The following is a 26,020-nucleotide window of genomic DNA, read 5'->3' on the forward strand; positions in this document are numbered from 1 at the left end:
CCCTTGGCTCCAAAACACAAACCGAACACCCGGATTATCTAAATTATGACAGCCACATCTAAATGGGTCCAAGTCTCATTTCCTAAAAGGTCCTAAGTTTGATAATACCCGATCTTTGGTCACCACCTCGAAATAGGAAACGATTCGGGACAGGGCGTTACAACTCTCCCCCACTTAGGTTAGATTTTGTCCTCGAAATCATTCCTTACCATCCCAGGCATGTCAGACATCCTGAGCAACATGGCTACCACCACGAGCATACCACAACCTTCCCAAAGGCAACCGAAACCAACTCTATGAGGGCTTTCCCAACCCGAATATGAACGAATATTTTTCAGCCTAAAACAATCCCATATAGAATAACCACATATACTCATCCTGAAATCTAAAGTCTCGAATTGGTCTGACTCCCTGACAGACCGCCCATACCTAAACATTATTGATTCCATTCCATTTGTCTCCCAAACTGACGGCTCAACTTCTGATTACTTGAGGTTCCCACTGGAAAACAACATCACACACCGCATGTTGATGCCCAAAACTTTTCACTTGACCAAAGGGATTAGATATTCCTTCGAGGGAAGGCACATCATGGTGATAACAATTCCATGAACATAATGAACAACGCGAGACAAACTGGGAGATGAACCTTCTAGTGTTGAACAAGATACTGCTTCCTGTAACTGCCGAACCGACATACTATTGCTGAAATTCCGAAACCCCATACTTGCCTGACCCCCACACAGATAGAACCAATCCAAAACACAATCACAAGAGCCTGATATATCATCAAAACTGAAACTATCCCTTAACCCTAAACCCTTCAACTAATACCCTTGGCATACATATTCCTTAATTCATATCCTACTGAAATGAAGACCTTGCACCTAAACACCCACGATTCCCAACGCGAGTTCCCACCAAGAACCATCTCGGTACCTAAATCAAAACCCGAGATCCAAGGATCTACACTTGCATTTCACTCGAAACCTTCTGATTCACAGCAACCCCTCACTAAACCGGGATATAAAGATTCCCAAACCATCGCTGAGACTACCAGTCTCGCACCTGGTCCAGCAACCAGGTTCCCAAGAGTCCAAATGACAAGGATATCCTAGCCTAAGCATCCCTCTACGCCACTCACTGACCGCATACTCACTCTTGCAACTCAAGATCCAAAAACTCGACCCAACGGTCTCTACCAGGTCCCACATGCATTGCCAAATTCACACGGGCCTCGCCCAAGGGTCCCACCCAATTAGAGCTACACAGGCCTGACCCCGCCTCAGACCCCAATGGTCCTCCCCATAAAACAGAGAAATGCACTCCGATACTTCTCCATGTCATGTACAAGGCATAAACTGGTCCTCCTTTATACTCATGACCACCTCAAACGATAGTCTACCTCCAACTGGTGAATGCTATGTAACAAACCGTTATTTCAAACCTATGTAATAATGTAGGCCAATTTGTAGTTCTTTTTAAAATAATAAAGAGAAATTTTAGCATACTGTGTATATTTACAAAATTGACCCTCAAAAATAAATTGTTAAACAATCTCGATTGGGATGAACCAAGTGGTAGAGATTGTAACAAGGTTTCCAAAAACATAAAGAACACTAAAAGCCGAGTTATAACGAAGAAGTTATGACCAACCGAAGATCCGTGACAAAACCGGCAAAACAATGTTCAATGTAAAAACTGAATTTTCAATAAAATGATTTTTAGCCATAACAATCTAAATGAAAGTTGTAGTTTATGTTAAACCGAGAACTTTCATAAAAAGAACGGCAAAATCTGACTTCGTATGAGGAAGTTACGATTTTTCTAAATTTCAGTATAGCAGTGTACAGCTAAAAACTAAAAATAAAGATCGAGTGATTTTTAGCCGACACAACCTAAACGAGAATTGAAGGTCTCGTCAATAGTAGTACAACGGTAAAAAGACAAACAAAAACGGACGTCGAATGAAGAAGTTATGAATTTTTAACGGATTTCCTATCCCGGTCTGTTAAAAATAATAATATTAAAAATAAAATTCAAAATTATCCGACGAAGTCTAAACGAAAGTCGTAGAGTATAATTTTACCTACGCGTGCATATAAAGAACGTAAAAAACGGAGCTCGTATGCGAAAGTTATGATTTTCGCAAGTTTTTGGCACAAAAATCGAGAAATATTGAAAACCGGGCAATTTCGTATGGTGTACCTTCGGCCACGTCACCTCGCATGCGAGGCTTCCCCGTGTCTGCTTCGTGTCACCTTCTGATTGGACCGCAGTTCTCCGTGTCACATTCTGATTGGACCGAGGCCGAGGTCCAGTAGCCAGCCGACACCCTCGCAGGAACACGCCCCTCGGACACGCGCCTCCTCCTGATTCGACCGAAGTTCGGTCCAATGGCCATCCGACACACCGAGCCAGCTGTCCGAAGCGAGCCCCTTCCCTTCGCCACCTGTCCGAACACGCGGCTGCCTCCCACAGCTTCGGATCCGAGGCTTCGACCTATATAAGCCATGCGAGACTCTCCGGATTTTTACACTTTTTCACGCCATTTTCCACACTTTTTCACTTCTTTCACCACTTTAAAATATCCTACAACCCCTAAAGCCCCGGTATCATATCTCGAACCCTAAGCAAGCCTCGAAGCCTCGAAATTCCCGAGAAAAACAACTTTCTCCAGTCGAAACTCTGCTCGATTTAAGCCGGTTTTTCGTCAAATAAACTCCTTTCTGGGAAACGAAACGCTGTCTAAATCACCACCTATCAAGTGAGTTCATACCCCCGTATTTTCATAATTTCTACTGTTTTAAGGGGGGGAATACAAGTATAACACAAGAACTTTGTGTTATAAAATTATGATTTCAAATCATGATAAAACGACATTAAATCATCAAAAATACTCAAAACATTAAACTCTTTTATAAACTTATATTTTTCCCCAAAATTCATATTTGTATATATATATATATATATATATATATATATATATATATATATATATATATATATATATATATATATATATATATATAAGATTTAAAAGGCTTAGGACTGATAACTTATTCTGGGTCCTTTTCCTTGTTTGGATGTGGGCTTATAGTACCGGTTATTTGTCCGAGTGTCGTTTAAATTTTACTTATATATAGAATTGTGTATGTATATAAATATAAAAGTTATTTCATCAGTTCAAATACCTTTGTAACATGTTGAGCAAGGGGTTACATGCAAAAATAGTTAAATACCGATTCAGAAAGTACATATAAATTATAATAGGTATAATTTATGATACATAGAACAATAATTCATGATTCAAGTATACTAGAATACACTGTTTTACAAGAAACAAGGGTTTTGATTCAAAACAAATCAAGGGTTTACAATTGTCAAATACATGTTCGGAATAATAATTCAAGAACATACTGTCAATCATTTATTTCAGAATGATTGGGTTTTCATGACTAATATACATGTAACGTTTATATGCTTTTTATGAGTCATTAAATTTAGGTTGTTTAATTCATTTAGACAACCAAGGTAAAGTCCTGACATTATAACCAGAATCTCCAGCTAGGGGATCGAAACAAGTTGTGTGTAGATCTATATCGGGATTGACAACCCCGCACTCAGGCTGCTATTTACAGTCAGGCATACACGCCAATGAGTGGCAATTGTTATCAACAGTTTAAACGCCCACAAAGCGTTTGTTTCAGGCCATCATGTGTTAGTATGGTTATAATAACTCATTAAAAAGATATTAACAATACGTTAGTGTATAATCAACTAAACGTAAGTACACCTTCAAAGTACCAATTTACAGAATACAAACTACAATGGTTCAATACAGTTTTCAATAACAGCTGGTGAAGCCAGACACACTCTCAATTACAAGTTTTACAAATACAGAACATTGGTTTACAAATAGAACGGTTTTATGGGAATAAAACTACTTTTCATATACAACAGAAAATATAGGATTTTCTGGAACAGTTTACATATGCAAGATACAGAGACACCCTTTTAAACATAAACACTTATGCACTCACTCAACTTTATGTTGATACTCCCTTTTCAAATTACTTATATTCTCAGGGAAACAATAAACAGGTACTCCCCGAGCTTTTTGAGAAGATGGAGCTACTTTGAGTCATATCTTCTTCTTTTGTATAACTATTTTGGTTTCAATATACAATGATTGAACACATGTAAATACTTATACTTTTTAAATACAATGGTTGTTTGTACTTTGATTACTATGACGCATGTGTTGTGATACTACAAACGAAGTCCTCCATCCCCGTACGTTTCCGTCGTCTGGTTTGGGGGTGTGACATGCTACGATCCCATCGCAGTCTTACAACACTTCTAACCAACCATGGTTACCACCCATGGTCTTACCACACCCAAACCATCACAACCCCACTCATCCTGAGTCGAAACTTGCATCTAACTACATCCAATCAGGTGTTTGGGTCATGCTTAGAACCCCAAAGCCTTCATCATACAAGAACATGGAGCTAGAATCTAACACAACCCTCAACTTGGATCCATCCACAAGCCTGGTATAAAGAAGACGCCAACCAGCTGTTAGGAGTTTTATAAATTCCTAACTTCCACAATGCTTCAGGAAATGTTGTTTGTTGACCGTTTGATCTAATCCATTGACATTCATTGGTAAATTACCAGGCTGTAATGCAATCTGGCTACTATTTCGACCCGAAGCTTGTTGGAATCTGACAGCACTAAAACCAAAAGTGTTTGGGGAGTTATTAAATTAGAAAACAAATTGTTGTCGTGGTAGAGTTAATGAATATTGGTGTTGTATATTTGCTCAACCATCACCGTTGGCTTCTTGTACAGCAGTCTTTGTTCTGGTTGTTTGAAAGATAATTTTGCTCACACCCACCACATGTTTGTTAAAATGCTTCTTCCAATTTCGTTGGCATGGTGAAGAAATACAGTGGTAGGGTGGAGGGCGGTAGTCTTCATTCCTTTTTTTAATTTCATTCTTGATGACCCACTAAGAAATTGACAGTAAGTAAGCTAGATGGTTTGGAGCGGGTACATATAAATAGGAATTAGGATGGGTTAGAAATATATTGTAAACAAATGAATGAGAGATGAGTGACGGTAGGGTTACTCGTAGGTTGGGGTGAGGTGTTTTTTATTTTATTTCTTTTTTTAGGTTAAATTTAATTAAGAAAATTGGTAAAAGAAATTAAAAAGAGCAAAATGATAATTTCATGTGGCCTATGGACCAACCATGTAAGTTTTAGAAAATACATGGACTATTTATATAATTTTTTTCCCATCTTTTCCTCTTTCCTTTTATTCTTGACAAAATTGCAAAAATGGTCCCTGTGGTATGCATTTTTTTGGGATTTTAGTCCAAACCATGACTTTTTTGGATTCTAGGTCTTTTTGGACTAGTTTGTATGTGAAAATGGTCCCTCCGAAAATTGAAATTACTAAATTGCCCTCTTGATATATTTGTTATATTTTTTCTATTTAATTTAATGTTTTATTAATATAATATAAAATGGGGCCCACACCCCATTCTCTCTCTCTCTCTCTCTCTCCTCTCTATCTGGTATAATAAACCAATACAATCAAAACGAGAGGGGGGGGGTCTGTTCCTCTTCGTCTTCATCTGGTCGAAAGAGCAGTGGGAACGCGACGGACGAAAGCTGAGAAGAACAAGGCCACAATCGACGGGTACCAGTCGTGGTTAAACGGATCGCGAAGAGGGGAGGAGGAAGGGTGTCGGCACTGCACGACCGCTCCGACGACCTACTTCGTCTTTTGGTCCAATCAACTGCAACACAGGAAGGAAAAGAGGATTGATCGGGAATCAAACCAATAGCGACTGCCGGTGGTCCTGAGGAGTTCAATCAAGCAATAAGGGTTAAAATCGAGACTTGTGGTGGTTGTGTTTGGTCTGTCAGTCAAACGAAAGGGAATGGGTTTTCGATTCCCATCTGATCGGAGACGAAAAGGGACCGAAAGCAACAACAGTCTTCTTTCTTTCTTCTTTTCCTGATCCGCTATGAAGCACGAAGGAGGAGTCGATTTTTCTGGTGGCTCAAGCCTTCAATCGGGGTTGTGGGGGTTGAGAAGGGTAGCAACAGCCGGAGAGGGTGCTTGTGGTGGTGTTTCTCGGCAGAAGGAGGAAAGGAAGGGGATAAGGAGGTGGCGGCAGTGGGAACCGGGAAAACATCACTGGTGATTCTAGTTCTTCGATAGGGGAAGGAGACGAACGGGATGACAGTCGTTGAGAGGGCTATGAAGGGGTATCGGGACAGTACAACAACAATTTCGGGGGTGTTTGACAGCGGGTGCTCGGTGGAAATAGGCGGAGAAGGTTGGGCCTGGTACTACCGGCGAAGAATCACCGGTCCTTTCCTTCTTCTTCACTGGTTCTACACTGAGAGTGGGTGTTTTAGGTGATGGATCATCAGGAAGAAGATGAGAAAGAGAGAGAGAGAGAGAGAGAGGTGGGCCCTCTTATTTTTTATTTTTTAAATAAATAAATAATTATTAGATTTAAGAAAAATGAAAAAATAGAAAATAAATACCCCAAGGGTATTAAAGTAATTTCAGTTTACCGAGGGACCAAATCTACAACAAACTAGCTCAAAAGGACCACGAATCCAAAAAAATGCATACCACAGGGACAATTTTTTCAATTTTGTCTTTATTCTTAAGACAAAAATTAGCATATTTGCTTTATTTACATAAATAGTCCCTCGACAACATATTTGCTCTATTGACACAAATGATCTAGACAAAATTTAGCATCTTTGCCTTATTTACAAAAATTGCCACTATAAAACATGTTTCATCTACGTATACAAATGGTCCATGTAACTATGTATATATACACGTGGTTCTTTTTTTAGTGATTTTTAATTCAAAACCAACGTAAAAAAATGTTTTTAAAAACGATTTTGTTTTTCGTTATGATTCAATTTTTTTGATTTTTTTTAACAGTTTATAAGTATTTTGCTCACCTTAACTATTTTTTAAGACTGTGAATCAAATGAGTTTAGTTTTTTCTTTCTGGAGAATTCTTAGACCGTAGGGAGTGATCACCTTCACTATTTTTTTTTCAGTTAATCAAATGAGTCATTTAGTTTTTTATTTCTGGGGAATTCTTAGGGTATGAGAAATGGTCGTGACAGGCTAAGTTAAGTGGGATACAACTTCTTCAATTGTAATTTTTTTTCCGCTTTGTTTCTCATAGCCAGGGTTACGAGTGATTTTGAATTTTGTGTTCGTTTGTTGGGTGGGTTATTATGGTTAAAGTATTATGGTGTGACTTTAGTTGTCTTGGGCCTTGTTGGGCCATCAAAATTCTATTGGTGGGCTGTTGATATTTATTGGACTATCTTGGTTGAAGGCCCATAAAGGGGTTTGGGCCCAATTTTCCTAAATGGGCTATATTTGGCCTTGGATGATTATTTTGGAATTTGAGTTTTTTGGACAATTGGATTGGGCTTTGGCATTGGGCCAATTTAGGGAAAGGGTAATAAGGTCTTCTGCCTTAGATTGGAATCTTAGTGTGAGTCAGGATCAAATTATTAATTGGATGTTATTTTGTGACTGATAGCGCGAGGATTTTATTTTAGCGGGCCAGCAGCCAGAGATTTATCAGTGAGATTCAGTAGTCTGAGGTGAGTCTCCTCACTGTACTCATGGGTCGAAGGCACCAATGCCGACCCATTAGGTTTTGTTATGCTAGTTGTCTTTGTGACTCTTGCATGGTATGTTGGGTGAGGCCCATTTGTATGCTGGTCTAGGCCCATTGTATGACGGGTTGGGCCCATTTGTATGATGGGCTAGGCCCATGGAACAGAAAGGGCTAGGCCAATTTTATGTTATGTAGGTGCTAACTGTCTTTGTGACTTTTGCATTTGTATGATCAGGCTAGGCCCAATGTTTTGGCAGGGCTAGGCCCGTTATGGTGGGTTGGGCCTAATATGCGGGCTAGGCTCAATGATATGTATGGTATGTGGTATCTTGGAGAACTCACTAAGCTTTGTGTTTATGGTTTTTATGGTTACGGTTTCAGGTACTTCCGATTCGAAAGGGAAGGGCCCGACTTGATCGCGGCGCATCCACTCATGTCTCCGCATCATGATGATTTTGGGATTATACTCTGATAACTATTTTCTTATAGAAGTACTTTTGAATATTTAGATAAGCAGATATCGAATGATGACTTAAAGATAATTAATGTTTTGGGTTGAATTAAAAATGAATTTTTTACATCTTTGGGTCGTTACATTTTTTGACAAAATTACATAAATGGTCCCTGTGCTTTACCAATGGTCACAACTTTTGTCCTTGTTAATATTTTTGACAAACATGGTCCTCGTGATTTCTAAAACTTGCATAGTTGTTTTTTCACTATTTTTAATTTCTTTTACCTTTTCCTTTAACTACAACTATTTAAAAAGAAATAATAAACAATAACCCTAAATATGTTCATTATTTCTTCCCCCACCTTTCATTCTTTCATTCTTAGCCACCGATCTCTCTACTTCCCTTCTTCTTCTCACTGGTAACCCCATTTGAAGCCAAATGATCTAGATCACTAAGAATTGTTGTCCTTCAAACTTCATCGGCAATCCAACCTCACCCTCATCTTTCTCTTTTTCCTGTTATACCACATAATCCTACATCACCTCTCTTGTTTCCTTCCAAATCTCAATAGCCACCTCTGATCTTCTTTCTAGCCGGAAACCAACAACTCACGGGTGACCCTCACTTCCATAATTTTTTAACGCCAAAAATCTCAACCTGACTCTATAATATACCGAAAAGGAGATGAGTGTTTCTTTCCCATCACAAATCCACTAAATTGATAAGGAGAAGATGACATTGAAGATGTATCTCTACTATTCCCCTTGTCATACTATTTGAGACAAGATTACCGTTGATCGTTGGATTGGAAATACCCACGATTCCATTTCTAATCTACTTGTTGGGTGGAATCGCTACAAGAGCTCCATATAAAGTTTGGTTTGCTTCAGGAAACGTTGTTTGCTGACCGTTTGATCTAACTCCATTGACATTCAATTGTAAATTACCATGTTGTAATGCAATCTAGCTACTATTTCGACCCAAAGCTTGTTGGAATCTGATAGCACTAAAACCAAAAGTGTTTGGAGAGTTACTAAATTAGAAAACAAATTGTTGTCAAGGTAGAGTTTATGAAAATTAAAGTTACATTTTTATTTAGACAATAAGTTATATAGTTCAATACATATCGATTGAAGGCAAACGGGCAACAAGCTGCGCCGCTAGCCCTTTTTGGATGGCAAAACCAATTCTTTTGAAAACAACATTTGTGGATCTAGGAGATATGAAATTATAATGCATGACCCGTTGGACTCTATTGAGGAGCTCCACCGCCTCTGGTGCGAGAAAACGAAATGTATCGAATGCAAAAGGTACAAACACATGTTGATTTTCTATACATGTATTTCCGTGCTTTACCACTTTGCACGCAGCGGCTTTCAAAGCGGCATGCCCAACTGTGAAACCCCCGTTCCCCAAACCAACGAGAGGAGAGACCCCAGTAAGATCCACGCACGCATGCTTCCCTCCTATCCATCCAAAGACCAAAATGTCAGCCGTCTAAGTATGGACCTTCCATCCTGCGAGTCCGTCAAAAAGTTCACTGGCGCTTCTTTCTTCACAGAAATACCAGCACGCCGACACGCATCAAAGAGAACATCCCGAACCACATCATGTCTATACTTGAAACCAGGGAGCTCTCTACAATGAACCGCATGTTCCCCAAAGGTATCCAAACATGCCTTGCGACAAACTGGGCATATCTCGTCAATTGGGAATATGGGAATCATGAGGCGGTAACGAAGGATAGTTCGATACTCCACAGGAGACAAATGCTGGCCAAGACCATCAATAAGGATAGTTAGCAGAAAATCCTGAGCATGAGGTGCCCGCAGACACTCAAAGACTGCTTTCTGTCTGACAGTCATGTCGAAGTCGACTTCCATATCTTGGACGATTTTGCTAAAAGGGCACACGCCAAAGCTTTTTGGGATTTAAGGGGGCGGTGTCCTTATTAGTGAAACCGCTACAGTCAAATCCCGGAATCGTATCGCGAAGACGAGTCATAGCACATAGGTAATCCGAGTCCATACCACATACGTCACTGTCACGTAAGATGTGGTCTTGTAATGCCCAAGATTGGGCCCTCGAGGCTACAAATGCGTAGGAGGAAACCTCGTAGGCCGAGTACAAACCCAAACCACCGAAACGAATAGGTAAGGAAGTCAAGCGCTACTGAATGACTCCAAAGAAGGGGCCTCCACATACCACCATATCCTCGATAGACCTGGGCAATCCTTTGTCAAAGAACAACGCTGCCTCTTCTGTGTGTACCGGCCGGCATGTGCTTAAACCAAAGAAAAGTTTTGCAATGCCCATACATGATCGAAGCAAAAGGAGCTCACTCTGCGGGTCACATAGTTGTGGAAGAAGGCCCATCAAATCAACAGCATTGACCGCTCTCTTCATGGCCAGCCCGCTAATAAACCTTGCGTCTCTGCTAACAGCCCCCCCCCCCCCAAGGAGCTTCACCCCCAAAGAAGGTCTCCCTATATCCGTTGGGAATAAATCGGCACGAAGCTTCCTACCATCACAGGAGGGCCAAAAAATCTCCGTTTTCTTGATGTTCAACTCAAGACCCAAACCTGGACCATGCAACCGAATTATGTTCAACACTCTAGCCACCTCCTCTGAATCCCCAATGACAGTCCCATCATCTAGATACCAAGCATGGAGAAGGAGCTTACAATTGTCTCTAATCTTGTGCACAAGCGGGTGCAAAATGAGGGCAAAAAGAAGAGGGCCCACGGGGTCACCTTGCTGCACCCCAGTGGCAGACCATATATGTTGGTCTTCGATATAAAGTCTCGCTGCTTGCCCGTACAAGAAATTCACCCACAAAGAAATGGAAGGGCACATCTTCTTAACCTCGTGGAGCAATGCTGATCAATCCACCAGGTTAAAGGCATTCGAAAAATTCACAGTCAGCATTACAAGAGACCCATCAGCATGGTGTTCACTCAACACCCTATTGGCACTGTGTAACACAGCCTCAGCACCGCCAGATACACCAACCCAGAACTGAAAATCATTAACGTACTTGGCCATTTCTTTACCCACACCTTTCATGGCAACCTTGGAAACCAGACGTCTCCATATAGTGCCTACTGCAATCGGACGTATCCTGTTGTCAGGTTTAAGTAGAGGCGTGAGAGGAGCGGACGCAACAAACTCTGCCAAAATGGTTGGATATTTGCTCAACAATCACCGTTGGCTTCTTGTACACTAGTGTGTGTTCCGGTTGTTTGAAATATAACTTTGCTCACACCCACCACCGGTTTGTTAAAATGGTTCTTTCAATTTTGTTGGCATGGTGAAGAAATACAGTGGTAGGGTGGAGGGCGGTGGTCTTCGTTCATTTTTTTTTATTTCATTCTTGATTACCCACTAAGAAATTGACATTAAGTAAGTTAGATGGTTTGGAGAGGATACATATAAAATGGAATTAGGTTGGGTTAGAAATATATTGTAAACAAATGAATGAGAAATGAGTGAGGGTATGGTTACCCACAGGTTGGGGTGAGGTGTTTTTAATTTTTTTTTAGGTTAAATTTAATTAAGAAAATTGGTAAAAGAAATTAAAAATATCAAAATGATAATTTCATTGTGGACCACGAACCAACCAAATAAGTTTTAGAAAACACATGAACCATTTATATAATTTTGTCTTTTTTCCATCTTTTCCTTTTATTCTTAATACAAAATTTAGCATATTTGCTTTATTTACATAAATAGTCCCTTGTCAGCATATTTGCTCGACACAAATGATCCCATATAAAATTTAGCACCTTTGTCTTATTTACAAAAATTGCCACTACAAAACATGTTTGATCTATATATCCATGTAACTTTGTATATATACATATAAACAATATGGTTCTTTTTTAGTGTTTTTTAACTCAAAACCAAACGGAAAAAATGTTTTTAAAAACGATTTTGTTCTTCTATGATTCCGTTTTTTTTTTGTTTTTTTTATAGTTTATAAGTATTTTGCTCATCTTAACTATTTTTTAAGAATGTGAATCAAATTAATTCAGTTTTTTCTTGCTGGAGAATTCTTAAACCGTAAGGAGTGATCACCTTAACTATTTTTCCAGAATGTGAATCAAATGCTTTCTTTCTGAATTCTCAGTCGTTTAGTTTTTTCTTTTTGGGAAATTCTTAGGCAATAGTTGTGGCCATAGTATGCTAGCTAGGCTAAGTCAAGTGAGATACAATTTCTTCAATTGTAATTTATTTTTTTCGTTTTGTAATTTATTTTTTTTCGCTTTGTTTCTCATAGGCAGGGTTACGAGTGATTTATAGTTTTGTGTTCGTTTGTTGGGTGGGTTATTATTGTTAAAGTTGTACGGTGTGATCGAATCTCGGAATGGAAATGCACTAGGTTATTCCCTTTTCCTGGACATAAGTCTATCTACCATCATTACCTACTGAGGGATTACCATCATTACCTACTGAGGGATGAGTCTTTCAACCAAAAAAACAAACTGAAACGAGTTGAAACCAATTAGTCCTATACAAGTCAATTTCCCTAATCCATATTTTTGGTTTTCATTTCTTTCTGTTCCGGTCTAAACCCGGTTTAGGCTGGTTCTGGTTTCGAACACATTCTTGCTAACATATTTCCTAAAAATAACCAAACCATAACCAGTTAGTGGTATTTGATCCAATTCTAGGTTCTACATTCAATCCTTAATAGTTTTTGGGAATATGATTTATTAAGGTAATTAACTTTTCGGTATGTTCACATCTGGGTAAATATCTTTTTTTTGTATACATCTAGGTAACAAACTTGTTGGAGTGTTCACATATGACCATTATGACCTGCTATAGCAGGTTAAATCCTAGATGTGAACGCTTTCAACAAATTCATTAGCTAGATGTGTACAAAAAAAAAGTTACCCAAATATGAACAAAACGAAAAGTAAAAATTAAATTCCACGAATGGTCCATGTGGTTTAGGAGAATTTGTGTTTTTGGTCCCTAACTTATTTTTTTAACTTGGATGGTCCCTATTGTTTATTTTTGTTGTGCGTTTGGTCCCTGTCTTTCCTAAAAAGACTATTGTGCCCTTATTAATTTATTTTTAATTAATTTTCCTATTTATGTATTTTACTTTTTACATATTTTAAAAAATTAATAGACCCCACATATTTGTATCTCTCCTCGGATGATCTGTCTTATCTTAAAAGACTATTTTGCCCTTATTAATTTAATTTTTAATTAATTTTTTTATTTATGTATTTATTTTTTATATATTTTAAAAAATTAATATACCCCACATATGTATATCTCCTCACTGTAAACCTAAAACCACATTTGAGAACTTTAAATTGGATCTTACCGGTCACCATCCCATCTCTCATCGTCCCCAACTTCTATTTCTTATCCATCTTTAGTAACATCGACGTCTTCGCCATCCTTCTTTTTTTGGTACTTCAACTCTGGCGAACCAACACCATAACCTACTGTCTCTTCATCTTTAGTGGGTTGTGGTGTTGATTCGACGGAGTTGAAGGACCGAAAAAAGAAGGGATGATGAAGACGTCGATATCACTATAGATGGAAAATAAATAGAAATTGAGAAGGATGAAAGATGGGATGGTGAGGAGATACAGATATGTGGGGTCTACTAAATTTTCTTAAATATATAAAGCATAAGTAAATTTAGTAGACACTCCAACAAGTTCGTTACCTAGATTTTTTTGTTGGAGTGTCTACTAAATTTTCTTAAATATATAAAGCATAAGTAAATAAACAAGAATGGTCATATATAAACACTCCAACAAGTTCGTTACCTAAATTTTCTTGTTTGTTACAAATGGTAACGAACTTGTTATAGCAGGTTAAATCCTAGTTTGCTATAACAGATCATAATGGTCATATATAAACACTCCAACAAGTTTGTTAAATAAACGTGTAAAAAAAAAAAAATAGTTACCCGGATGTGAACACACCAAAAATTAATTACCTTAATAAGTCTTATTCCCATAGTTTTTTGGTTTCCTAACCGATTTATATCAATACCTACTAATCGCTCAAACTAGGAAGATGATATTACTTTTCCTCCAAAAAAACGCTGCTTCAACTAATTGTCCAAAATATTCACAAAATATGGTGTGGTATAGGGTATATTCCTTCATTAAAGGATTGCTCTCATGCATACCTATCTCTAACTCTTGTTCTTCAATATTACGTTCAACTTTTACCTTCAAAGTTTCACTCTGGTGAAACTATTGTTCCATATGACACAGTACTGCATTAAGACTAGCACGATTTTCATGAAATTCACAAAAACACCAAGCTATCTGAGATTCCAACGCTCATGTTAGAAGTTCAAATTGATATACAGTTCTACAAAAATGCAAAATCTTTTAACAAATTGCCTTTCATTTTTAAAGAATAAAACATCCTTTAGCTTCTAAGAAAATACCCAAATTCCAGTATTCCAACAAATGTGCAGTAAGAACATCAAGTAGAATTTTAGAAGAAAAAGAAACAGCTAAATATGTTAGCGACGGATCGTTTCGTTTTAGATATAAATAGAATATCAATCTTAAAAAGCTCTGTGGGGTTTCTTAAATATACGGATACTTAAAAGCAAAAAATATAGCTTCGTTTACTGAACCTTATCCATCATATAAGAATTCAAGAGGTTCACCCAATAACGATGCCCAGCTCTATTTCCCTGATGTTTACGGGAGATCGATTCACATTAATATTTGGCAATAGATCCCTGCTTTTATACATCAGGTTAATTTTAGAAAAAAAAAAAAAAAAAAAAAGGCAATGATAACTACTTGTCTAGTTGTATTCGACAAAAATCGGTTTCTTTTTTATCGAACAAGTTTACTTGAATCTAAGCATAAAATATATAAATCAAGATGTAATTTGGAAAATATAGAATATATAAAAATAGCAAATGTAGGTTTAATCCAGGCCCCCAAATCAGAGAAAATCAAAGGGAGCAGACATGACGACCTAAAAGTTACTTGATCTCCGTGCACATTACCATGCTACCTTCATCACATATATCCAGAGCATCGGCTTATTTGTACACGGATCCGTCGAGTTTTTCGAATCTCATCGACGTCAGAATTCAAGAAACAAACATCAAAAAAATAAATTCGAAATTTTAAAAGAAATCGAGGAAAACAATTAGCAGATTTGTAAAGAATCGTTCGAAAAAATCAAATCTTTAAGAAGAATGATGAGAAGTAAATATGAAATCGCAAGAGAAAATCAGAGAAGACGGAAAGCTTCATCAGGTCGATGCGTCTATAAATAAGCAGGATGATAAGATGGGTTAGGGTTTTATCGGGTTAATCCAAAAATAGCAAAACATGACGGTCGATATAAAGTAATAATTTTATCAAAATTAAGTGTTTGGTACTTGTGGTTTGATAAAACATTAAAACAGATAAAACTAAAACTGTGAAACTGGTCTTTGTGGTTTACAAAATTTTTTTTTTGGATAAAGTTTAAAAAGTTAAAGTTCTAAAATCAAAAACTTCTTATGAGTTTGGTCAAAAAAACTTAAAAAGACGGTTATGCATTTTTTTTTTATTTTTTATAATACTATTCTAATACTTTTTTGTATTTTTTACTTTAAAAATAAAAAGAAAAGAAAAAAAAATATACCCCACCCCCGCCGTTCTCTCTCTCTCTCTCTCTCTCTCTCTCTCTCTCTCTCTCTCTCTCTCTCTCTCTCTCTCCTTTGGCGATAGCATAGCTGAGAAAAAACGAAGAAACGAGCGTACTTGTTGGGTTTACTCTATGATCGAACAATAGTAGGAATTTCATTGTCCAATTTTAGAGGAGATGGATTTGAAAGCATGTTCGGCAAAACCCCCTCTCGTAAATCCCTCTTTGGCAGTCGCTAACCCCCATTTGTACTTCAATGTTTTGCTCTCAACTCCATGTCTGTTATATTATCTGGTTCTCCCTTATCTTACCGAAAACTGATTTGTAGGTTTCATCATCTCTTTGTTGGGTTTTTTTTTTGTGTGTGTGTGTGTGGGGGGGGGGGGGGGAGGGAGGGTTTTAACAATATCACGAAAATCGGCTATAAGTCACCTTTGAAATTGCACCAGAAGATCAAAAACACCAAAATGAAGCCATACTTGTCGTGATCAACTTTAATCCTCCAATAGCTTCTATAATTTGAGGAACCTCGATTATAACCTTGTGAAAATCACTTATTCGATCAGAGTTGTGCTCGATTTAGGCTTAAGGGTGTTCAAAGATACAGAAAGCAACGTGAACAGGGGAACCCTCATTGACCCTAATCAGAGTTGTCCCTGATGCACACCATTGGAGTTGGAATCACCGATCTGATCTTAGTCGGTCTCAGAAAAGAAACTCGAGGTGAAGAAACACGAGGTAAGAAACGTGAGGTGAACAAATTGAAAATTCTTCACGAAGTGAAGTATTTGCGATGTCGTGTCTCTGGTTTGTGGAAGATACAACAAGATGGGTTGAAGATGAAGGGTGGGGAAGGAGATCTGAATAGAAAAGGTCGTGTGTATGTGTGTGTGTGTGAGAGAGAGAGAGAGGTGGGGGTAATTTTTTTCTTTTTTATTTATTCTTTAATTAAGATAGTATTACAATAAATATAAAAAAAATACAAAAAATAAAATAAAATGGTATAATCGTATTTTCAAGTTTTTTTGGACCAAAATCACAGAAATGTTTTGATTTTGGACATTCCATACAAGTTTGAACCTTTTTGGACCCTGTCCAAAGTTTTTTTAATACCATAGGGACCAACGAGCGTTTAACTTTTAGTTTAAACAAAACGCTCCAAATCTAAAAGCTAGTTCATGTAACGTTTAACAAAACACTACCGAGCTTTTGAAATCAATTTCCATAATTACCCTTAAAAATCTATTTATTTTTAATCAATTGTCCTTTTATGTAATTTTATATATTTCAAAAACTTCCAGCTACTTTTACCAAACACTCATATAACAAATAAAAGTTACGGCTTCCCGCTACCAGCTACCCGTTACACGCTACCTGCTACCCGCTTCCAGCTAACAACTACTTTTGTCAGACACGCCCTTAAATTAAATCGTCAATGTTTTTTTAGTGGGTCATTATTGCATATAAAATACTATCATTTTTTATTATTTATATATATATATATATATATATATATATATATATATATATATATATACTAAATTACATTATTCGTCCCTCGTCCAGGTGTTAAATTACGCGTTTAATCCATATTTTTTAAAATTTAACTCGGATCGTTCCTATAATTTTTTTTTCTCACTCAGACTGTCCAGACCGTCCCTAACGAACATAAAAATGACTATTTTACTCTTTTTGTCTCTTTTATTTATTTATTTGTTATTAACAATTTAAATTAAAACAAAAAATTGTTGATGACCCTTTTTTTACTCAGACTGTCCAGACCGTCCCTAAACATTTATCATCTACCCTAACCCCACCCACACCCTTTAATCCCTCATCAATTTATCTTCTTCAGTTAATCTTCTACCATCGGACCACCACGCAACACCGCCAGACCACCGCGCACCATCGTCGACCACCATTTCTTTTTCTCCCAGAAACATTGTCGATGACCCTTTTTTTCCTCGTTCTTCTTCCCAGCCGCCTTAAGCCACCATCGTCGACCACCAGGTCTTGTAGAAACACCAGAGCAGTGAAACACAAAACACACTGATTTTTTATGTGTGCTGATGCAACACAAAATGAGAGCAAGAGAGACGGAGATGTAACAACCCGTTAGTTCAAGTCAATGTAAGTCGAACTTATTCGAATAAAAGTATAAACTACAATCGTATACAAGTAAATCCATATCATAACATTAATACAATAAGAATGTGAATGCCTTAAGGGCATGTTTATATAAGTTATAAACACCTATATTGAAAACTATGCATATATAACTTAATATACAAGTCAACATAAGTCAAGGATGTAAAGTAAAAAAGCATGAATTTCCCATTATCATTGTGTTTTCGGCCATGAGGGGGCCTTAGCTAAGTGTAGACCGAAAACTTACTTCATGGACCACCCTTGGACCGAAATCAATCCCTTCTAGAAGACCTAGGTCGAAAACCCTTTTCTATTGGACTTTATGACCGCAAACCCTTTTCTATTTGACCTTAAGGACCGAAATCAACATATTGTGATTGTATTTGTGTGATTTCGGTCATGTTGATCGAAATCCCTTTCATTTTGGCCGCAAACACTTGCAATTTGATAATAAACTCATCAAATATCTAAATATCTTATCCTAATTCAGCTTCCCAAGGTGATATAATTGAATTACCAACGTAAAAATCACATTCACCGCCTCGTAAGTTTCCTTCCTACTTAAGATACTATATTAACATTATACCTCATTTCACACATCTAGTAAACGGAAACGTTCCCTATTCTCTCTCAAGTATCAAAACATTCACCCAGTTAAACTTCAAACCTTCAAAGTATATTCAAGAACACATCGTATCTGCATCCAAAATTTCCAGAAAATTAGTAAGTACTATGAATTACTTTAGTCTTTTACAAACATTTAACATGTAAATTCAACTAATCCACATATAATATTATGTGTATAATAATATTAGGAGACGCTTGTTAACACATGTTCTAACCCGCGAATCATAACTACCACATCGTAACCAACCAAGAACATGCACTCAAGGTGAGTTCATTCCCCTACGTTTTCATTATTGTTCATTGTTTTAGGGGGGGGGGGGAATACAAGTGTAACACAATAAATTTTGTGTTAATATCTAAATAATTTCAAATATTGTCAATCGATGTCGTTTTAAAAACACACACACACACACACACACACACACACATATATATATATATATATATATATATATATTATAATTAGGGTTCAACATGCTTAGAATTGATAATTTTGCTTTATTTTCTGTTCCTTGTTTGGTTGTGGGCTTATGGTAGAATTATTTATTCGACTGCCTTTTTAATCATAATTATATAAATATTATATTTATATGAGTATAAAACCATTTAAAACTTGTTAAACAAAAATATTATTTTTGCAATCTATTTTAGTACAATTTGGACATAAATGTTGAATTTCACGGAACAACCGTATCATAAATTTTACAAATTTAAACTTGCCAAATTATTAACAATACAAAGGTTTTCGTTTCAATAGAACACATACATATAAACTATAATATGTATAGTTTATGAAACTTATATATTATTTTTCAAAGTTCAGTATACAATACGGAAAACAAACATATAAACTATAACAAATATAGTTTATGGATCATGTGCACTACTTTACATATTTAGAATACATTATGGAAAACAAACATATAAACTATAATAAATATAGTTTATGAGATATACTTACATTTTATCCATTACAAAGTAATTTTTCATTATTGTACATGTAACCGTCAATATAGCATTTGTGAGACATACTTCACGTACTTATCTAAGTACCAACCAAGTCCTGAAATTATAATCAGAGTCTCCTGGAGGGAGAGCGTGACACTTGTGTATAGATCTATACGGGACTGACAATCCCACACCTCGACTGTTAGCTACAGTCAGGCCGGTAGGCTTGGGGTGACAAATGTCGTACCGATTGCAACGCCTCAAGAACGTCGTGTTCAGGTCATCTTAGGTCATCAAACATCGTTATAATAACTCACAATTTGGTTATTTTGTTTTACTAACTATTGTGTGTCAGAATGCACAGATCTGGACCACCGGATGGAATAGAATCAAAAGTCATGATCTGAGGGTCTATGATATTACAATAGGGTAACATGTACCGTATAATCACACAAATTTCAGCATAAGGGCATTTTAGTCAATTAACCTATATTAAAAAAGGAAATTTTCGGATTTTTATGGATAATTAATTCCATTATTTTTAAAAATCTGAATATTTTAAATTAATTAAAATTTAAAAAGCTGATATTATTCTGCCAGAATGATAGAATGCCAACCATAAACTAGTAAATATATTTTCGGTTTTATTCTTGCAGAATATATTTAATGCAGACATTTTTGATAATTAACCTGATTTAAGAATTCTAGATATTATTCATATACATCCAAGCTAGGTCTATGATTTTATTCTTAATACACATCCGAAATAAAATACAAATTCATACATACTCTTACATACTAATATCCTTATACATTTTAATATAGTTATACATATTCTAACAAAATATCCACTTGATCTTCGCATATATACTTGTTGTTGAACTCGATTCCAAATATTTCTCTTGTATGATCAATATTGAATTCCTTCTCCATGCAATTATGAAAGAATAAGATACATTATTTGTTAGTATTACCCGTTATACAAATATACTTGTTGTTAAGAAACATTCTCAAAGACATTCTAACAGAATGCATTTATATAAATAAATTCTGACAGAATACATACATAATACACTTAAATAACATTCTTTAACGAATTCTTTTACGAATAATAGGCATCAAATCGATGAGTGTTACTAACCTCATTCTAAAAGAATATTGTGTTTTCTCATTCTGAAAGAATTTACAAGTTTGAATACACCAAAATAACATAACTACACTTATTAACTTCAATTCTAAAAGAACTTGATTCTGTATTACTACTAACTAACCATAAACATAACAAGTTACCAAAATACTTACTTACCCGTATATTCAACTTTAGAACTTGATTGCAAAACTGCCTTATTGACTCTATCTAATTAAATGGCACAGGATCTCCCAATACATCATCATTTGTCACCTCACTTGGTGCGATATCATATCCCATCTCATCCGCCCCCACAGAATTTGCACATCGCCTGCCCCCAAAACACTTGCTTGCACATTATTTCCCTACAAACTCTTATAATTAGAAGATCAAGTGTAAGAATGAAAATTTTCATTATCAAGGTCCCAATCATCTAACCTGCAAACCGGTATTTCCATCATCATCATCATCCCGATCAGGTGACCTCTTCCATTCAGGGGTTTGGGGGCAAACAAAGTTTTTAGGAATTTGTTCACCAAAAAGATTGTATAGATCATTGATGTAATCTTGTTTGTAAATCCCTGGAGGACGTGCTTCAAAAAATCTATATATTGCCTGCATGATTTGTTAAACATAAAGAAGACAATTTAAGATTTAAGAACTCTCGCTGACTAATCAAATTCATATCACTTACCTCTGTGAGGGAAACTGATTCTGACCGAATAAGAAAATGCACAATCATATAACCTATCCAATTATGTCCATGTGTGCAGTGGACAAGCACATACTTATTTAAATGAGCTTGTTGGGAGCTGAATCGGGTTGTCTAAGTAACATAAATACAAATGTCAGTAACATCATATTCACAAATCATAAGTGTCGAAATTTTCAAAAATCAAACTAACAGATGTCTACTACCTCCTGAATGAACTTTTCTACAGACTCGTTATCAGGCACTGAATCCCTTCCTGCACACCTGATCTGAGTTTAAAAGGGCGATTGAGAAAATTAATGAGCTTGTTTTATTGTGATTTGGGACACTTATACAAAACAAGACCAAGAAGTGTCACTGAAGATCTTACCTTAACATATTTAATACCTTCTCCGGTCCAATCTGACTCCCGATAGTACCGATTAGTGTTTGTTAGATCTATTACTAAACCTAGCTGGAAAAAGATGATATAAAATTGATAAGTGCAATTGATGCTAAAAATAACTGTTTTGATTATATATACATATTGAACACAGTTAGATGAGCATTCAAATCATATTTCAAAAAGGAATTGTTTTAATCGAAGAAGGAGATGGAAGATGGTCGATTGTAAAATCATAAATAGGTTTAAAAATTAGAAATTGAGTTCAAGAACGTACCAGGGATATGATGTTGGTGTACGACGGCAGCTATTGACCGATTTCGGTGATGGAATACGAAGCCGACGATGGAGAGGGAGGAAGATGAAGATACGACAGTGGCAAGATGAGGGATACAGTCTGCGAATGGTCGATGGTTATAAAGAAAATATATTAGGTCGACATATATTTATTTTGTTTCCTTAATTGAAAGTGAAAAAACCAGAAATGCCATTTTTGATTTAATTAATTATTTAATTATTTGCTAATTTGTGATTGGTGCATTTAGGAACACAATAGTTGCTAGAAACATTTGAACCTAGCCCTCTCTCTCTTTCTATATATATATATATATATATATATATATATATATATATATATATATAATATAATATAATATAATATAATATAATATAATTAGGGTTCAACAGGCTTAAAATTGATAATTTTGCTCTATTTTCTGTTCCTTGTTTGGTTGTGGGCTTATGGTATAATTATTTATTCGACTGCCTTTTTAATCATAATTATATAAATATTATATTTATATGAGTATAAAACCATTTAAAACTTGTTAAACAAAAAAATTATTTTGCAATCTATTTTAGTACAATTTGGACATAAATGTTGAATTTCACGGAACAACCGTATCATAAATTTTACAATTTAAACTTGTCGAATTAATAGGTATAGTTTATGAAACTTATATATTATTTTTCAAAGTTCAGAATACAATACGAAAAACAAACATATAAACTATAATAAATATAGTTTATGGATCATGTGCACTACTTTACATATTCAGAATACATTATGGAAAACAAACCTATAAACTATAATAAATATAGTTTATGAGATATACTTACAGTTTATCCATTACAAAGTAATTTTTCATTATTCTACATGTAACCGTCAATATAACATTTGTGAGACATACTTCACGTACTTATCTAAATACCAACCAAGTCCTGAAATTATAATCAGAGTCTCCTGGAGGGAGAGTGTGACACTTGTGTATAGATCTATACGGGACTGACAATCCCACACCTCAACTGTTAGCTACAGTCAGGCCGGCAGGCTTGGGGTGACAAATGTCGTACCGATTGCGACGCCTGAAGAACGTCGTGTTCAGGTCATCTTAGGTCATCAAACATGGTTGTAATAACTCACAATTTGGTATTGAATAATACGATTAGTGTATGAATAAGTAAACAACTTCACATAGTTTTATTAAATAATAAAACTATAATTCAGTATTTTACAAGTACAACTGGTGAATCCAGACACTTACAATTACTCAGTTCTTATACAAGTACAAATGCAGAATACTGTTCCAGTACAGAGAAAACATACTTTTCATGGTTTTATGTGAATTAAAACTACATTATACTATTTCAGAGTACAATAACATTTACACGTTTTGGTCTTAGGGTATTAAGACTACAACACATTACAATAGAAAATATAGGATTTTCTGGGAAAACATACTTACATTTTCAAGGAACAAATAACAGATTTCAGTTACAAACATGCTTATGAACTCACCAACTTAATTGTTGACACTCTTTTTAAAACTACTTGTATTCTCAGGAAATCAGTAAACAGGCATCCACAGTTTTTGAGAAGACGGAGCTTCATAGACTCATGTCTTTTAACTTTTGCTATACATTTTGGTGTCAAGTATACATTGATTTGAACCCGAATGTAAAACTATACTTTATCAATGTAATGGTTGTTGTACTTTGATTACTATTATGCAATTGTTGTGATACTGTACATGACGTCATCCGCCCCTGAACGTTTCCGCCGTTCCGGTTTGGGGGTGTGACAGGAGATGGAGCCGTCAACGCCATAGTTTGGAGATCTACGCTCCAGTGGTGGTTTTCGAAGGTGGCTTCATATTCTCTTTCTGAAACCGTCTTCACTAATGTACAATCCAACATATTTGGTGGTAACCCAACAAATCCGATGACGATGGACGGTTGTTTCCAGTGGTTTCAATAAATCCGCTACAGATGAGATTTTTTTTGGAGGTATAGATAAAGGTGTAGATGCGGTGGACGGTGGTTGTGGCTTAATGTAAACATGAACCGGAGTGGAGGCATAGATCGAAACCTTGGCCGACAGAGGCTTGGATGCGATGATTACTTGCAGATTTGAGGCGACGTTTTCGTGATGGTGCAGATATGAGTCGTTGTTGCCGACGTTCAGCAGTGACAGAGGTGAAGTTGGTCAGAGGCAGTGTCGCTAACGTTCAATGGTGATAGAGGTAAATGTGATCAGAGAGGAAGGTCGGCATCGACGCTGGTTAGCTAGGGTTTTGGGTTGTTGTCGGGAGTGGGTGAGAAAGAGGGAGACGACGTCGGACAGTATCCTTAATGGGTGCAGCGCACCGACGATGTAATGATGGTGGAGCTCTGGCGGTGATGTAGTGATGGTGGAGCACCGATGGTGAAACGTCCCAAAAATACAACCCAAAAATTTCGTTTTTAAAACATTGTTAAAACTATCATTTCAGTACCAAAGTGTAAAAATTATAACTATGTGTTTAAAAATCTCATAATATCTATCACATGTCAAATGTCATATCAAAATATCAGAGTAAAACTCCTAGGCTGAAGATTGTGGTGTGTGCTATGCGATCATCCCGAGCCCTTCCCTTTGCTAGTAGAAGTACCTGAAACCAAAACTAAAAACTGTAAGCACAAAGCTTAGTGAGCTCCCCCAAACTACCACATATAGCATGTAACAATCACATAACTCTGGGACTTCTCCCAATTGCATCGGGACGAATCCCGACATCGGCTTACCCGGCATCGGGCTCACCCTGGCATCCGACCACATCGGGCATCGGGCTCACCCCGGCTTCGGGCTTACCCCGACACATACACAGCATAACATATATCATAAACATATAATCTGCATCGGGATTGCCCCGACATCGGACCGAAGCCCGGAACACATAATCATAACATGTAACTAGCATACATCGGGCTTACCCCGGAACACATAATACCTAACACATAAACATGCATGAATCACAAAGCCATCAGGCATACATAACTACTTCTCGGGACCGCCCCGACATCGGCCCGAGGTCCGGAACATATAACTGCATCGGGTTAACCCCGACATCGGGCTTACCCCGACATACTCTACAACTTAAACGGGCCGGCATTGTGGCCGTAGACCCGCGTTCCTACTGGAAGAAAACTCACCTCGCGTAACTGGCTGCTGAACACTAAGTGGAAATATCTGACTGCTGCTCCGACGACTCTCCGACTATAATTTCCACAATGACACTTAGTCAGAAATCGACAACTATCCTTAGGGTAAATTGACCATTTTACCCCTGGCTAAAGTCCACATCCTGGTCAAAGTCAACTTCCCAGTTGACCGGACTCGCCGAGTCCCAATCCTTTCATCTATCCCCAACTCGTCTCCACTCGTCGAGTTTAGCAAGAACTCGACGAGTTCTTCGTCAACTATAACCTTGGGACAATCTTTATCCGACTCGCCGAGTTCCTCCTTAACTCGTCGAGTTTATCTTCATCATACGAACGTGTCTAGTCTTTGACTCGCCGAGTTGTATGAACAACTCGTTGAGTCCGTCTTCATGAGTTGGGAGATGGCCTTGGAGTCGTCGAGTACGTTCCTGCACTTGCCGAGTCCCATGGTTTCCAGATCCATGGCTTTGTCCATTTCATTGAGTCCCTTCCCTGGACTCATCCAAATCCCTTCTGAACTAAAATGGGTTCCTCTGAGTCATAACAGTTTTGGGAACCAACTCACGACTCGCCGAGTCCCAAGAATGACTCGCCGAGTCCATGCATGTCCCAGACTAATAATTCGATTTCTGATGTGCAAAACTCATCCAGAAGGTAGATCTAGGTTCCTAAGATCGATATAACACGTAAAGCCATGAACTTTACGTCACTACAAGAAAATTTCGATTTAACTACGGAAAAATTCCATAGCAAAATGATGTAATTCTGTAGCTAAACCTAAATAACTACGGAAGTTGCTACGGAATTTGCC

The 26,020-nt window shown here is 36.9% G+C and overlaps 1 long non-coding RNA gene and 2 other non-coding genes across 3 annotated transcripts; all 3 read right to left on the reverse strand.

The window, feature by feature from the left end:
* Positions 1-14,744: 14,744 nt before the first annotated feature.
* LOC145118180 (small nucleolar RNA snoR74) lies at positions 14,745-14,885 on the reverse strand. Its single transcript, XR_013713155.1, has one exon. It is a non-coding gene; the product is annotated as a small nucleolar RNA snoR74 (small nucleolar RNA).
* A 174-nt stretch (positions 14,886-15,059) lies between these two features.
* On the reverse strand, positions 15,060-15,167 carry LOC145118175 (small nucleolar RNA snoR100). The gene has a single exon (XR_013713151.1). It is a non-coding gene; the product is annotated as a small nucleolar RNA snoR100 (small nucleolar RNA).
* A 6,225-nt stretch (positions 15,168-21,392) lies between these two features.
* Positions 21,393-21,801, reverse strand: LOC145114736 (uncharacterized). Its single transcript, XR_013711180.1, has 3 exons — positions 21,718-21,801; positions 21,554-21,616; positions 21,393-21,461 (listed from the first exon to the last, which is right to left on the reverse strand). It is a non-coding gene; the product is annotated as an uncharacterized LOC145114736 (long non-coding RNA).
* Positions 21,802-26,020: the final 4,219 nt, after the last annotated feature.

This window comes from Lactuca virosa, chromosome 5 (assembly GCF_052849685.1).
Source record: "Lactuca virosa cultivar CGN04683 chromosome 5, Lactuca_virosa_CGN04683_v6, whole genome shotgun sequence".
NCBI classification, from domain to species: Eukaryota; Viridiplantae; Streptophyta; class Magnoliopsida; order Asterales; family Asteraceae; genus Lactuca; species Lactuca virosa.